The sequence below is a fragment of the Sphaeramia orbicularis genome, chromosome 11 (assembly GCF_902148855.1).
Source record: "Sphaeramia orbicularis chromosome 11, fSphaOr1.1, whole genome shotgun sequence".
Lineage (NCBI taxonomy): Eukaryota > Metazoa > Chordata > Actinopteri > Kurtiformes > Apogonidae > Sphaeramia > Sphaeramia orbicularis.
In genome coordinates, this window is record NC_043967.1 from 37,569,426 (window position 1) to 37,586,097 (window position 16,672).

The following is a 16,672-nucleotide window of genomic DNA, read 5'->3' on the forward strand; positions in this document are numbered from 1 at the left end:
TTTTTGCCGTATTATCTCCATGAAGTGAATAATGACTAGTTTTAGTGTATGTTAAAATGTGAGAAATCATCAGATTAGCTGCAGTAAAAATGTTTTTATTTCATAGTTTTCACACGGTTTATCAGTAAATACGTTTCTTTGTTTCAAAAATTTAATGCATGGTGCACAGCTGAGTGGACATTTTTGTAACTCCATGAAAAATGGGTTCATAAAAACTATTACAATTGCTTTTTTTTTTTTTTTTAATGCCTCGAGGTATAAAAACTCTCAGGAAGAAAAATCTTGATTAAGGCTCTCATAATTCATGCATGGAAGGGTTAAGTTTCATTTCATTTTTACAGTATCATGTACATAACTCTCCCCCCCCCCTCCCCCGATCCGACAGATGGAGAAGATGGGAAATGTCAATTCTCGTAGGGTCGACAACGATTATGCTTTCATGGGGCCCCTGTGTATACCCATTCTTTTGGATGACTTTTGATGGTGTAATAACACTGGGTTACAAAAAAATGTTTTTTGCAAGTTGTCTAGGTTTTTTCAACTGAATTAGGACCATTTTGCACCACTAAATCCAAAAATGACATCTGTTTTTCTTAATCAGGTCAGGTTTTTTTGCTAATTTGATTTTGAAAAATTTGATCTTCTCACAAAATATAATAATTAATACCAAAATAAGATTAGTAAGCACACTTTATGAAACTTGTGACTTGATTCCTGTTAGGTACAATGGTGTATTCACCGCAGATGTAGCAGAATACGTCAGGCTTATTTTTGCGAGATCTTCTAGTCGAAGCCGTTTCATTCACCTGTAATATTAAAAAAAACAATCATAAATTGGTAAAAGTAAAATCTTCAGAACTCGTTTATTGCAAGAAATATGAAAGAATTTTGTATCATATGATGTGAAAATGCCCATAAATGTAAGCAAAAATGTTCAAAAGCCAATATGTAGCATAGTTCAGAAAGTTGACCTGATTGAGCAAAATTAATGTGATTTTTGGATTCAGCACACCAGAATTATCCTAAATCAGCTCAAAAAACTTAAACAGTAAATTTGTTGTTGACCAGTGTAATTCATGCATGAAAGGGTTAAGTTTCATTTTTGTTCGTTTCATTTCATTTTTACAGTATCATAAGTGACGTTGTTTCTTGAGCGCAACCCCATGTACATACCCCCCCCCCCCGATCCAGCAGATGGAGAACAATGGGAAATGTCCATTTTTGTAGGATCAACAACAATTATACTTTCGTGGGGCCCCTGCATATACCCACTGTTTCTGATGACTTTTGATGGTCTAATAATTTATTCCGTGACTGTATAATCCAAACCAAACCGCTCTGAACGACACACCTCATTATTTTGGCCAAACACCAAAGACAATTCACGTAGGTTTGTCTTTTCCTTTGCCTCTTGTCTGTGAATATAAGGTTATATATAGATGTTTCACACAGATCCTTCTCCTCTATGAGTGCTCAGGGGGAGGTGGGTTTCCTTTTCTCACCTCCTCTCTTTCTCACACTCCCAGCTTTTCCCTTTTTTTTTTTTTCCATTATCTCACCTCTTCCCTCACTTTTCTCTCCCACCTATTGTCTCCCTTTCTCCCCACTGCTCTCATCATTCCTCTTCTTTCTCTTGTTCTCTTCATCATCTCTTCATCGCTCCCACTTTTTCACTCCATTTCTCTCTCTCTCTCTCGCTCAGCTTGGTTACAGCTGTATTTCCCCCTAGCAACAGCTCTAGGAAGGATGCCCTGGGCCTTGAAATGCTCTGCCATCTTTTTTCTCTTTCCAATTTCTCGCTCACTGCCAACAACATCTCTAGAAGCGACAACTTAGCACAACTAAAATACCGCTTTTTCTTTCTCCTTACCTCCTCATTCTATTCCAGGGTTCTCAAACTCATTTTCTTTCAGGTTCCACATTCAGCCTGATTTGATCTCCAGTGGGCCAAACCAGTAAAATAATAGCATGACAACCTATAAATAATGACAACTCCTAATTTTTGTCTTCGTTTTAGTGCAAAAAACTTCATTAAATTATGAAAATATTTACTTTTATAAACTATCCAAACCAAAAAGATGTGAACAACCTGAAAAAACTGAAGTTTTTAAAGAAAAATAAGTACAATTTTAACAATATTATGCCTCAACTTATCATTTCTACATGTACATTATGGATCAGATCTACAAAGACACTAAACCGGGGTTCTCAAACTCATTTTCTTTCAGGTTCCACATTCAGCCCGATTTGAACTCCAGTGGGCCGGACCAGTAAAATAATAACATAATAACCTATAAATAATGATAACTCCTAATTTTTGTCTTCGTTTTAGTGCAAAAAAACTCTTTCAATTATGAAAATACTTACTTTTATAAACTATCCAAACCAAAAAGATGTGAATAACCTGAAAAAACTGAATTTTTTTAAAGAAAAACAAGTGCAATTTTAACCGTAATATGCCTCAACATTTCTACATGTGCATTATGGATCAGATCTACAAAGACATTAAACACTGAAGAACAGGCAGAAAATAGTTAAAATTGTGCTTAATTTTCTTTAGACATTTCAGGTTGTTCATATTTGTTCAGGTTATTCACATTTGATTGTTACAGGATAGTTTGTAAATGTAAATATTTTCATAATTTAATGTTATTTTTTGCACTAAAACAAAGACAAAAATTTGAAGTTGTCATTATTTATAGGCCTAATGTAATATTTTTTTCACAACAAACCGAGAAGAAAATATGAAGTTATTATTTTTTGTTGGTTGTTATGTTATTATTTGACTGTAGATCATATTGTTCTGTATGTGGAACCTGAACTAACATGAGTTCCACAGCCTTGACTGTGGAATTTTTGCACTTTGCAAATTCATCCCATGGGCCGGATTGGAACCTTTGGCGGGCCGCATTTGGCCCCCAGGCCACATGTTTGAAACCCCAGTTCTATTCACATGTTCTTCAATCATTGCGGTAGCAGAAAAATACACCTACTTATTACAACAGTATCCACCCCTTTTAGTCGTTTGTTGTTTCCAGCAGCAATTCTTGTGAGTTTCATAAATAACTTATGTCCTAAAAACATATCTGCAACTACATTTCTGGAATAAAAACATTAAAAAAAAAAAAAAAAAAAAAAAAAAAAAAAGACGCTATGCTACATGTCTCCCTCTGTGAATTCTCTCTTTCAACTAATCTTTGCATTTCCACATCCACCAAATTTCGGTATGTTCGGCCCCTCTTGTTCTTCATCCCTAAGGCCCAAATCGGCTCGGCTAATAGGTCGGGTCCTGCTGAGGCCAGTGGCCCGCCGCCGTCGAGGCTGGTGGGCTGTCGCTTCTCATATCATCAATATACGATAGAGGGTACGGGAGGGGAAAGCAGAAGAAGAAGAAAGCAAAAGAGACGATAAGAGATATGAGACGAGAGCTTTGCAAAGCGTCATCACTCAGCTCTCACTTGCACGCTCTCTTTTTTTTTTTTTTTTTCTTTTTTTTTTCTTGCTAAGGGACCCAAACAGCAGCAGGGGATAGAAGCCGCTTTATTACACTCAAAATGTTTTCTAAAAATTTCACAAAGTGACAAAGATCCCTAGAACTTGTTTCTTGGCCCCTGCGGCAAAAAAAAAAAAAACTGTTTGAAAGTCTGTGGGCAGCAGACGGGTAGTGATGGAAGCGATGGTGATGCAGAGTGCTGCTGGTACCAGTGATAGAGGAGGGCAGCTGCTAGAATTGCTGAGGAAGAGACAGGGAAGCTGAGAAACAAGGGGTGAGAAGGAGCGAGTGAGGAGGAGACGATGAAAAACAACATAGTCTGGCTGGTGTTATGAAACATGCTACAGAGGACACATTGTGCAAAGTGAGAAATACATTGTCTAGAAAGCACAGACATGAGGTTAAAGTGAGAAACTGCAGGGCGCCACTGCACAAAGCCAAAGATAACAATAATAATAAAACTGCTGGTAGATGATGGGGGACTCTTATGTAACGAAATATCTAAATCCAGGGGCGGCGCTAACAATTGTGGGCCCCGTGAAAGGTAAACGTTGTGGACCCTTTCATAAAATTCTGTATCTTCGGAGGGGGGTCCATACATATTGGGCTGGATCTATTAAAGGTTTGCGTGTTTTATAACGTGTGCAAACTCAACTAACAGTGTGCAATAAGGGTTGTGTCTTTCAAAGGTGCAAAATATGTCTGATCCAGTTAGTACATTTGCCACAACGAATATGCAATTTGGGGCGTTTACATGCAGTTGTGTGTGTGGTGGGAGGAGAAAATGTAAATATATTAACCCTTTCATGCACAGTGGTCACTCCAGTGGACAGTTATTCTCCAGCTGTTCTCTTGTATATTCATGGGTTTAGTTGTTTTAGTTCCATATCAGCCAACACAGTGGACACTTATGCATCATCTCATAAACTGCAATTCATACCATTACTGTAACTTTGCTGTTGTTGATTGGTTCTTGAGTGGAAATCAATTGCTAATTGTTATTTTTTGCATATTATCTCCATGACGTGAGTAATAACTAGTATTAGAATATGTTAAAATGTGAGAAAACATCAGATTAGCTGCATTAAACATGGTTTCATTTCACTGTTTTCATATGACTTTATCATATCAGGTTTTAAATACATGTTTCTTTGCTTCAAGAATAAAATTCATGGTGTAGCTGAGTGGAAATTTTTGTAAATCTATGAAAAAAAATCCTTAATCTCATTGGTTTTTTTCATGCCTAAGGAGGAATAAAAACACTCAAAAAAAAAACAAAAACAAAACTCAACTATAAGGTTCTCATAATTCATGCATGAAAGGGTTAATTTAGCACGTGCAAAGTGATTTATCAAACCTGAAAGTAATTTTGCTGATAGAAACTGTGCATGAATGAGTCACGCAATACCTTCTATGACAAAACTCCTCCAACGTTACATTTCCTTGCATTTGGATCATTCAGTGCACTGTTCCATTAGTGCTGGTTTATCCCACAGCAGTTTTTACAGCGTATTTTCTCCAGTAGCGCCGCAAAATCCTCATTTAAATTTGGTGATCTCCAAGACTTTGCACTTTTTGTAATTTGCACAAGCAATTTTTGTAAATCACCCGCAAACCGTGGTCACACCCCACACGCAAAATTCTAGATTACACAAGCAAATTACGACACACAAATTGGGATCTTAGTAGATCCGGCCCATTATATGTAAATGGGGGGGGAAAAAAAGATTTAAAAAATTCATAAAAATTTTTAACTTTGATGTACTTTTCCCAAACCAAATTTGGCATGATTTCAACCAATAGTTTTGCTGCTAGAGTGTTAACAAAGAAACAAACAAAGAAACAAACAAAGAAAAAAACAAACCGAACCAAACGGATGGATGGATGATGGATGATGGATGATAGATAGATAGATAGATAGATAGATAGATAGATAGATAGATAGATAGATAGATAGATAGATAGATAGATAGATAGATAGATAGATAGATAGATAGATAGATAGATAGATAGATAGATAGATAGATAGATAGAACCTATAAAATTCAATAAACAGTGAAGTTCTGTGGTCTGAGTCTAATTAGATGTCCGTAGGTTAGAATTCTAATGCAAATAATCCAAATAAATTAAACAGTATTATTTGTTATACTGCTCTTGACCTAAAAGGCTTGGTTTTCAAAGGCCCAAAGCATTTTTTACATTTATTTATGACTGTCTACTCAGCTCTGTCCTCTATCTACAGAAAGCTAATGAATTTTTCGAAAACCCCTTGTTTTGGATACTAATAATATTTGTGCTCTCAGCAGGTACATAGTAATAAGATAAGATAAGATAAGATAAGATAAGATAAGATAAGATAAGATAAGATATACTTTATTGATCCTCCAAAGCAGGGGTGTCAAACATGCGGCCCGGGGGCCAAAACCGGCCCGCCAAAGAGTCCAATCCAGCCCCCGAGATGAAATACAAAAATTATACTGAAGATATTAACTATCAAAGATGTCAAAATAAATTTAGTTCAATTCCATCTAAAATGGGTCAGACCAGTAAAATACTATCATAATAAAGCATAAATAACGAAAACCACATATTTTTCTTTTTGTTTTAGTGTAAAAAAAAAAGTTAAATTACACAAGAATGTTAACAATTACATACTAGCCTTTTATAAAAAATATGAATAACCTGAACAAATATGAACAACCTGGAATGTCTTCAGAGATTTAAGAGTAATTTAACCAATATTCTGTCTGTTATTAAATGTTTTGTGCAATTGTAGATCCACTGTGATCTGTAAGTTGTAATGAACATGTAAAAATGAGAAGCTGAGGCCCAATAATGGCATAAATTGTTAAAATTGCACTTTTTTTTCTTTATAAATTTCATTTTGATCATGGTTCATGTTTTTCCATATTTTCTTAAAAGATAGTTTGTAGATGTAGAAATTTTGATAATATATTCATACTTTTTTCACTCTAAAACAGTGTTTTTCAATCTTGGGGTTGGGTCGCCTGGAATTCAAACGGGGTCGCCTGAGATTTCTAGTAATTGATAAAAATTAAGAAAAATGTACTAATAAAAAATATATGGTGAGTTGACAGAGAAAATCCCAATCCATAACAGACATGACAAACTGTGAGTCTGAAACTGCAGCACTGTGGTTCTGTTTATCTTTCAAATGTTCATTGTGGTCGGTTTCAGATGCTGCAGCTCTTTTATAATTCATAGTTTGAGTTCTTGTTTGTTCAGTATTAATTGTCAGCCTTGGAAATCCAAGCTGGACTGACTGTACATATCCTGACCAAGGAAAATCAAATTCTCACTTTGTGCAGTAATCTACACCTGACTTTTCTGCCTCTGTCCATAATAATATACATTATATAGACTAAATGTTGTCTACAATTAACATTTATTTGTAAAATACTACAGCAAACTATTACATGATCAAAAACAAATGAATTTTAGCAAAAAAATGTCTCTGCAGTGACAAGCGTCTGCAGTGATGCAGTCGCTGTACCGGTCGGTTGTGGTGAAGAAAGAGCTGAGCCGAGAGGCGAAGCTCTCGATTTACCGGTCAATCTACGTTCCTACCCTCACCTATGGTCATGAGCTTTGGGTCATGACCGAAAGGACAAGATCCCGGATACAAGCGGTCGAAATGAGTTTCCTCCGCAGGGTGGCTGGGCGCACCCTTAGAGATAGGGTGAGGAGCTCAGTCACCAGGGAGGAGCTCGGAGTAGAGCCGCTGCTCCTCTGCATCGAGAGGGGCCAGCTGAGGTGGCTCGGGCATCTGTTTCGGATGCCTCCTGGACGCCTCCCTGGGGAGGTGTTCCGGGCATGTCCCACCGGGAGGAGACCTCGGGGAAGACCCAGGACACGCTGGAGAGACTATGTCTCTCGGCTGGCCTGGGAACGCCTCGGGGTCCCCCCAGAAGAGCTGGAGGAGGAGTCTGGGGAGAGGGAAGTCTGGGCATCCCTGCTTAGACTGTTACCCCCGCGACCCAGCCCCGGATAAAGCGGTGGATAATGAATGAATGAATGAAAATGTCTCTGTTCTGGGGTCACCAGAAATTTGTAAGGTTCAAATGGGGTCATGAGCCAAAATACACTGAACAAAAATATAAATGCACCACTTTTGTTTTTGCTCCCATTTTTCATGAGCTGAACTCAAAGATCTAAAACTTTTTCTATGTACACAAAAGGCCTATTTCTCTCAAATATTGTTCATAAATTTGTCTAAATCTGTGTTAGTGAGCACTTCTCCTTTGTCCTTTGCTGAGATAATCCATCCACCTCACAGGTGTGGCAGATCAAGATGCTGATTAGACAGCAGGATTATTGCACAGGTGTGACTTAGGCTGGCCACAATAAAAGGCCACTCTAAAATGTGCAGTTTTACTGTATTGGGTGGTCCAGGAGGGTCAGAAAACCAGTCAGTATTTGGTGTGACCACCATTTTCCTCACACAGTCTTCTTCATGAATTCTCTGAAACACCTTTGGAGATGGTTTATGGTAGAGAAATGAACATTCAGTTCACAGGCAAAAGCTCTGGTGGAGATTCCTGAAGTCAGCATGACCAGTGCATATTCCCTCAAAACTTGTGACATCTGTGGTATTGTGCTGTGTGATAAAACTGCACATTTTAGAGTGGTCTTTTATTGTGGCCAGCCTAAGGCACACCTGTGCAATAATCATGCTGTCTAATCAGCATCTTGATATGCCACACCTGTGAGGTGGATGGATTATCTCAGCCAAGAAGAAGTGTTCACTAACACAAATTTAGACAGATTTGTGAACAATATTTGAGAGAAATAAACCTTGTGTGTACACAGAAAAAGTTTTAGATCTTTGAGTTCAGCTCATGAAAAATGGGAGCAAAAACAAAAGTGGTGCGTTTATATTTTTATTCAGTGTAGTTTGGGAACCACTGCTCTAAAACATAGAAATTAGACATACAAATTTTGGAATTGATATTATTTAAGAATTATTATGTTATTATTTTAATGATCCGGCCTACTGCAGGTCATATTGGGCTTTATGTGGTCCCGGAACTAACATGAGTTTGACACCCCTGCACTAAAGGGTAAAGTCAAGTGTGTACGGCAGCACAAGACAATATGTGTCACAACAATACAATAGAAAAATAAAAAAAGATTAAAAAAAAAAAATAAATTAAAAAAAAAAAAAATATATATATATATATATATATATATATATATAAACAAGTGTTTAATACTCACTATCTAATGCTGAAACTGTAATACACAGATAGTGTTTTAGTGAAAAACTCTCTAAGGTCTGATAAAGTGTTCATCTGCGCCTACAATTAAACGGCTCCGAGTATTTGATGCTTTAACACATTGGTTTGAAAATTGTGATGGTATTTGTTTGAGTCTCTGCGGGGCCAGCAGTGCGGTGGAGTGAAATAACCACCTACACATCGTATTGTTGAAATAAGTATGTTGTGCTGGTTCACTCTATAGAGCAAAAAGAGATGAGGAAATGTGATGTGGAGCTTAACCACGGCGTCCTCGGTGTCAAACCTGTCAGAGTAAAGTCAAGTGAAGTATCCTTAAGCTCCGCTATGATTGTGCAGAATGACAGGTTTTAAGTGGATTGAAGACTTGAGCATGGAGACGTCATATCATTTAATATCAGCATATTTACTCAACAGACTGGTTTATGATCATGTCACAATGAAAGACGCCGAAGAACATTTGTGTGACTGTTTTAGTTGCATAATCATTTTTGATTTATCACTTCCTGTGGGTTTTAAAACATGCAGCATTCACCATGGGTGCAGATGGCGCATAAATGCTGCACAGTAAATGACATGAATATTTATTCAAATGTGAGATGTCAGTCTCCTTGGGTATAATCCTTGCTTGTGAGAGATTCAGACAGGGTACACTTTGTCAGCTAAAACATTATTTTAAAGCTTGTACCAATGAAACTACATCAGTCCTGGTTGGTTTTCTCGCTCATATGTGCTGTTAACGGAGATCTGTGCAAAGATATGTACTGTATTTATTGAAATCTGTCAGTTATTCATTTCTATTTATTATGTTTTTTAGCAAGTTTTTGTGCACTTTTTAATTTTTTACTGAAGTTAACCATTTGTTTCTATTTATTACAGTTTTCTTGCCAGGTTAATGCTGCTATTTGTTTTTTTAAATAAGTCACTGTGCACTGTGTTCTTAACCTTTTAACCTTTTACTTAAGGGTGAGGTCTCAGATGGACCGCCCACTACTTTTTTGATTCAAAACTTTTGAACCAGACAAGTTTAAGACAAATATTACACATAATTGGAAAGGTATAAATACCATATTAAATATACTTAAAAGGTAAAATTTAGTTTCAATTATTTTTCATTGAAAAATATCAAAAACTACTGCATCACGGATGGACAAAAAATTAACGTCTATTTTTTGCAAGAATTACAACGTTCTTAAAAGTGAAGTTCCTGTATTCAGTGTATACCTTAAACCACAGGTGTCAAACATGTGGCCCAGGGGCCAAATCTGGCCCAAAGGGTCCAGTCTGGCCCTTGGGATAAATTTGTGAAATGCAAAAATTACACTAAAATATTAACAATCCTTTTAATTCAGGTTCCACATTCAGACCAATTCAATCTCAAGTGGGTCAGACCAGTAAAATACTATCATAATAACATATAAATAATGACAACTCCAATTTTTCTCTTTGTAAATGTAAATATTTTCATGTATTTACACTAAAACAAACATTAATTTTGCAAAATAAGTGAATAACCTGAAAAAATATGAACCTGAAATGTTTTAAGAGAAGTAAGTACAATTTTAACAAGATTCTGTCTGTTACTAAATGCTTTGTGTGTTTGTAGATCCACTGTGATCTGTAAGTTATAAATGTACATGTGTAAATGATAAACTGAGGCAGAATATTGTTAAAATTACACTTATTTTTTTCAGTTTGTTCATGTTATTCACATCTTTTGAAATGATAGTTTGTAGATGTAAACCTTTTCATAAAGTAAATTTACTTTTTTCACTCTAGAACATAGAGAAAAGTTTGGAGTTGACATTATTTGTATATTGTTATGTTATTATTTTACTGGTTCAGCCCACTTCAGATCAAATTTAGTTGAATGCGGAACTGAACTAAAATGAGTTTGACACCCCTGCCTTAAACTCTTTATTTCACAACCTAATAATTGGTTAGTGGCAAAAAAATTTTTTTATCATACCTAAATAGTAAGAGTTTTGACGAATGGCAGCGTCACGACCCCTGAAAAATTTGTTTAGTTTATTCAAATTGTATTGTTAAAGGATAGTTTGTTAATGCCAATATTTTCATAAATTAATGTTATTTTTTTGCACTAAAACAAAGAGAAAAATCTGGATTTGTCATTATTTATAGGCGTATTTTAATATTATTTTTTCACATTAAACCAATAAAATTATTTATAGGTTATTGTGCTGTTATTTTACTAGAGATCGCAATTGGTCTGGGTGTGGCTCCTAAACTTATAAAACCAAACATATCATATTTGATACATGAGTTTTGAAGCCCTCTACATGATCAGTGTGATATCTTTTTTCTTGAAAAACCTGATGTATACAATTAGATACATGCAATACACAGATAATCCACCAGGGGGAGGAATTCATTCACCAGAGGCCTTTCAAGTGACACTACAAGATTAAATTAATGAGGAAGGAGGCAGAAATTTGACAATTTTGTAAAGGAATTACCAATTTGTTAGACATGTTTGTGTTATATTGTGTTTTTGTTTGTTCAAAAATAATAATATTTAAGCATTGTGACCCGATGTATCAAATATGATACAAAATTGAAACTCATAGATGGAGACTGATATTTGAAAAAAACTTTTTCGGTTGTTCAGAAGGACCAATAAGGGCTCTAGTTTCAAAGAACTGGAATTTTCTGTCAGTGATTTAATGGTTCAGGCTTTACAGCACAGGTGTCAAACATGTGGCCCAGGGGCCAAATCCGGCCCACCAAAGGGTCCAGTTTGGTCCCTGGGATGAATTTGTGAAATGCAAAAATTACACTGAAGATATGAATCATTTTAGTTCAGGTTCCACATACAGACCAATTCAATCTCTAGTGGGTCAGATCAGTAAAATATTATCATAATAACATATAATTACTCATAAATCCCAAATTTTTCCTTTATAAATGTAAACATTTTCATGTCATTTTACTGTATCTACACTAAAACAAACTAACATTTCACAAAAACGCAAAAAACCTGAACAAATATGAGGCTGAACTTGGACAATTTTGAAAAGGAATTACCAATTTGTTAGACATGTTTGTGTTATATTATGTTTTCATTTGTTCAAAAATAATAATAATATTTGAGCATTGAGACCCAATGTATCATATATGATACAAAATTGAAACTCATACATGGAAATGGGTATTTGAAAAAAACATTTTTTGGTTGTTCAGAAGGACCGATAAAGGCTCCAGTTTCAAAGAACTGGAATTTTCTTTCAATGCTTTAATGGTTCAGGCTTTACAGGGTTAAACTAAAACAAGTTTGACACCCTTGACTGTTAATATCTTCGGTGTAATATTTGCATTTTCCAAATTCATCCCGCGGGCCGCATCTTTGACATCCCTGGTTTAGACATACAAATATCTCTTATGGTAGTGGACAGGACAGAAGTGGAAATCAGACAAGTGGAAATAAAAGAGGCAAGGGAGGAAGAGACACTTGGAAATAAGTTGAATGTCTGAAAAAATAAAATGAGAGAGAAAGAGAGGAATTGCAAATGTGGAAAGAGCCAAGTCTTAGCTCTGTAGTGAACTGTTTCATTGTAGTGTTGTTAATTTAAATGTTAATTCAATTAGGCTACAACACTATGACAGAACACGGTCTCGGTTCATTTGCCGGGCCAAGACTAAAAGATGATGGCAACAACGGCAACATGGCAGAAAATCACTACTTTGGCCCGAAAACATATTCTTTACACACTGACACTGTTGTCCTCTCAACTGCGAGGATGTTAAGACATGATATCTATTTCAGAGCAGATCGCTGCTTTGTTTTCTTCATTCACACTCATACTCCATCTGTGGTTCTCATCTCTTCTCCTTCTATATTTCTTTGCTGCTACTACTTTATTTTACAGCTCTTGTTTTTTTTTTTTTTTTTATTTCCAAAGCTGCAAGTGTTTCTCAAAATGGGGGCAGTGATTTACAGAGAAATTGAAAACAGGGATACTACCAGAGTTGTTTATTATAGTCATGTTATGGAAAAAGTTATCAGGTGTTTTTTTTTTTTTTTTTTTTTTTGTCTTCTTCTTTTCCTTTGTAAACATGCAGCAAGCGGTAAATCTCAAAAACTGCAATTTATTTCGGTTAATGAACTACTACCCCAGTTTCTTTATCTTTAAACCACCTTGGTACTAAAAATCTCCAGTTATCTTGGACAAAAAGCTGCGTGTTCTACAGATTTTTGGAACAACGGTGGCTCTGGACCACTCCATTTAGGCTGCTTACTGGGGGGGTGGGTCACGTAATTTAAATGAACTCACCAGTTATGTTTCGGATGGACGGACCAAACCAGGAGAAAAGAGGAACTCACCAAAAAGAAGGTTTGAGGTTTTAAAAAGTTAAAAGAAAGCTTGATTTATTGCTTCAGGCAAAAATAGAAAAAGTTACAAAAAGAAAAAAGTCAGTTATCAATTCGTCTAGCATCAAAAACATATTTCGTCACAGACAGAAAAAGAAAAAGCCCAAAAAAAAGAGTTTCCTTTATTACCTTTTTTTAGTCTTTAGTGACTCTTGGAGACTCCCATTATTCAATGACATCATTCGTCGTACACTTATTATTATTGGTTAATAATAGTTACTTGTTTAGAACATGTCAGTCACTCCAGAAGCTAATTCTCAGAAAAGCACATGATGAAAGTTCATTTGAGTTTAACAAGCGCCCTGGACACCTGTCAATCAAACCAACTGCATACCTGAACCACAAAGAGTTTCAGAAAGTACGCTCTTGCTTAACACCTGCACAATTAGGCTAGCATTTCTTGACCACAAAAATTCCCCAGGTTCATAATCTGTTTTTTCTGCTCGACTCTCTGTGCCACAGTTACTTTCCAAACATGCAAAATTAGATCTTTTACGTAAAATCCGACCTTTTCTCCAAGTTCAACACAGACAGATGTGAGTTCATCTAAACCACACACCACACACGAATCAAACCTTTCACTGACTGTTCAGAACAAATAAGGATACTAAATATAGTTAAAAATTAAATATCAGAATATAACTTAGATCTGCAAAAATAAAAGATTCTTCAAGCAAAAGAACTTGCAACATTAACCCTTCCATGCACACTGGTCACTACAGTGGACAGCTATTCTACAGCTCTTCTCTTGTATGTTCATGGATTTTGTTGTTTTGGTTTTTTTTTTGCACGTATCTTTATTAAAGTTTTCTGACATGAATTGGTAACATTGTGTAGATCTCCCCTGAACGTAATAGTTATAGTTTTCATGCAATTTATCAGTAAATACATGTTTCTCTGCTTCAAAAACTTAAACGCATAGTGTCCAGCTGAGTGGATATTTTTGCAACTTCATGAAAAATAGGTTCATAAGAATTTTTTTAAATTATTATTATTACTATTTTTTAAATATATATATATATATATTATTTTTTAACTTTTTTTTTTTTTTCTCATAAGAAAATTTTCGATCGCATTGTTTTTTCATGCCTAAAGAGAAATAAAAACACTCAGGAAAAAAAATCTTGATTAAAGTTCTCATAATTTGTGCATGAAAGGGTTAAATTTTTTCTTCTCCATTCTGGTTCATGATGTATGATATTAATCCGACATCTTAGAGCTAGTCAAAGTCACACATTCATCTTCCACTTAACGTAAGATACGTCTTACACCTTCAATTCATTTGCACATTTTTTTCCCCGTCACGAGTACTTTCACATGGGTCACAAATATTTTGCTAACCTGGTCAGCCATCCAGTTTTTCGTGTATTCAGTACTGAGAAAACAATCTGGAATCAGGCTAATCGCTGTGAAATATGCACGATCTATTCTATACCGAACCAATCACAAGTCTGGGGGGGGGGCGGGTGTTTCGCAATGCGTCATATGCACCGACTTATTTTTGTCGCGAGTCAAAGTCAGTTCCAAATCCGCAAATCTCTTTAAAACTATTGTCGGTTGTTTACTTGATTCAAAAATAAGGAGCGAATTCCAGATTACACCCTGTATCCTTAAGTTTCTCTGACAAAAGCGTCACGCCCATCTTATCTGTGATTGGTTTACCTGGTGCCTGTTACTCCTGCGTAATCAGATCTATTCCGGGTCACTGGTAATCTATAAACCCAATTTGGTATGAATTCAACCAATCGTTTTGCTGCTAAAGTGTTAACCCTTAATAGGTAACCATCTAAAAATGTTATTTTTTAGTCAGTTACAATACTTTATTGCTTATAGTATGAAAGGATAGCAATGAAACGAAAAAAATATAACAAAATTGTGCTTTATTTTCCAAATAAATTCTCCTTTACTGCGTGAAGTACAATTCTCCTTTACTGCATGAAAACATAAAAAATTAAAAACGTGGGGTCTGCTGGGACCCCAGGTTACCTATTAAGGGTTAACAAACAAACAAATTGAACCCAAAAAAATCCCCCTTGCCTCCTCTTTGTGGGGCGGGCTAAAAATTTTCTCAACAATGGATGGAAAAAAATATTATGTCACCTTGTTGAGCCGCATTATGTAATAAATTCCCATTGTGTAATAAAAGTTCAAAATGTAATAAGAATGTCACGTCATCTTGTAATAAAGCCGCATTATGTAATAAACTGACGCATTTTGTAATAAACTACGTCTAATGCGTTATGTAGTGTTTTTTTTCACATTATGTAGGAAGTTATTACAATTTGAGAAATTTATTACAAAATGCACTTGACACATTTTTATTTAAAAAAAAATGTAATAACATGGTTCATTATGTAATAACAATCCAAATTAAGATTATTTCAGAGCAATTTAGAAGAAATTAGTCACAGGAGTTACAGGTAATGGAATCAGAACTTTAACCACACAGTTTAACCCTTTCATGCACACTGGTCACTCCAGTGGACAGTTATTCTCCAGCTGTTCTCTTGTATATTCATGGAGTTTGTTGTTTTAGTTGCATATCAACCAACACAGTGGATACTTATGCACCATCCCATAATACACTGCAGTTCATACTGTTACTGTAACTTTGCTGTAATTGATAAACCTGATCTGCAGTAACATATTTGCTATTTTGTTATTAGACTGCAATTAAGTTGTTTTTTTTTTTTTTATGAAAAGTTGTTGCGTTTTGTTATTTTTTGCATATTATTTGAGTAATAACTACTATTATAGTATGTCAAAATGTGAGAAAACATCAGATTAGCAGCATTTAAAAAAAATATATTTCATAGTTTTCACACAGTATGACAGTAAATGTGTGTTTCTTTGCTTCAAAAATTAAACACATGGTGTCCAGCTGAGTGGACATTTTTGTAGCTCCATGTAAAATAGTTTCATAAAAAATAAATAAATAATAATCCATCATGTTGTTTTGTTCATGCCTAAAGAGGAATAAAAATACTCAGGAAAAAAAATCTTGATTAAGGTTCTCATAATTCATGCATGAAAGGGTTAAAGATTAATTTAGCACATTACATTTTCCTTAAAATAAAAATGTGTCAAGTGCATTTTGTAATAAACTTCTCAAATTGTAATAACTTATGACATCACGCGAAAAAAATTTACTACATAATGCATTGAGGTAGTTTATTACAAAATGCGTCAGTTTATTCCATAATGCGGCTTTATTACAAGATGACGTGACATTCTTATTACATTTTGAACTTTTATTACATAATGGGAATTTATTACATAATGCGGCTCAACACAGCTTATTTTGACCCTACTTAAGTATTATGTGGCCGAAAATATTTCACCGTGAATGTCTCCTTGTTGAGCCGCATTATGTAATAAATTCCCATTATGTAATAAAAATTCAAAATGTAATAAGAATGTCACGTCATCTTGTAATAAAGCCGCATTATGTAATAAACTGATGCATTTTTTAATAAACTACGTCAACGCATTATATAGTACATTTTTTCACATTATGTAGTAAGTTATTACAGT

At 35.2% G+C, this 16,672-nt stretch overlaps 1 protein-coding gene across 2 annotated transcripts in view; it reads right to left on the reverse strand.

Moving 5' to 3' along the window:
• The window catches only part of samd12 (sterile alpha motif domain containing 12), a 383,028-nt gene that overhangs the window by 194,402 nt on the left and 171,954 nt on the right, over positions 1-16,672 (reverse strand). The window lies entirely within an intron of this gene.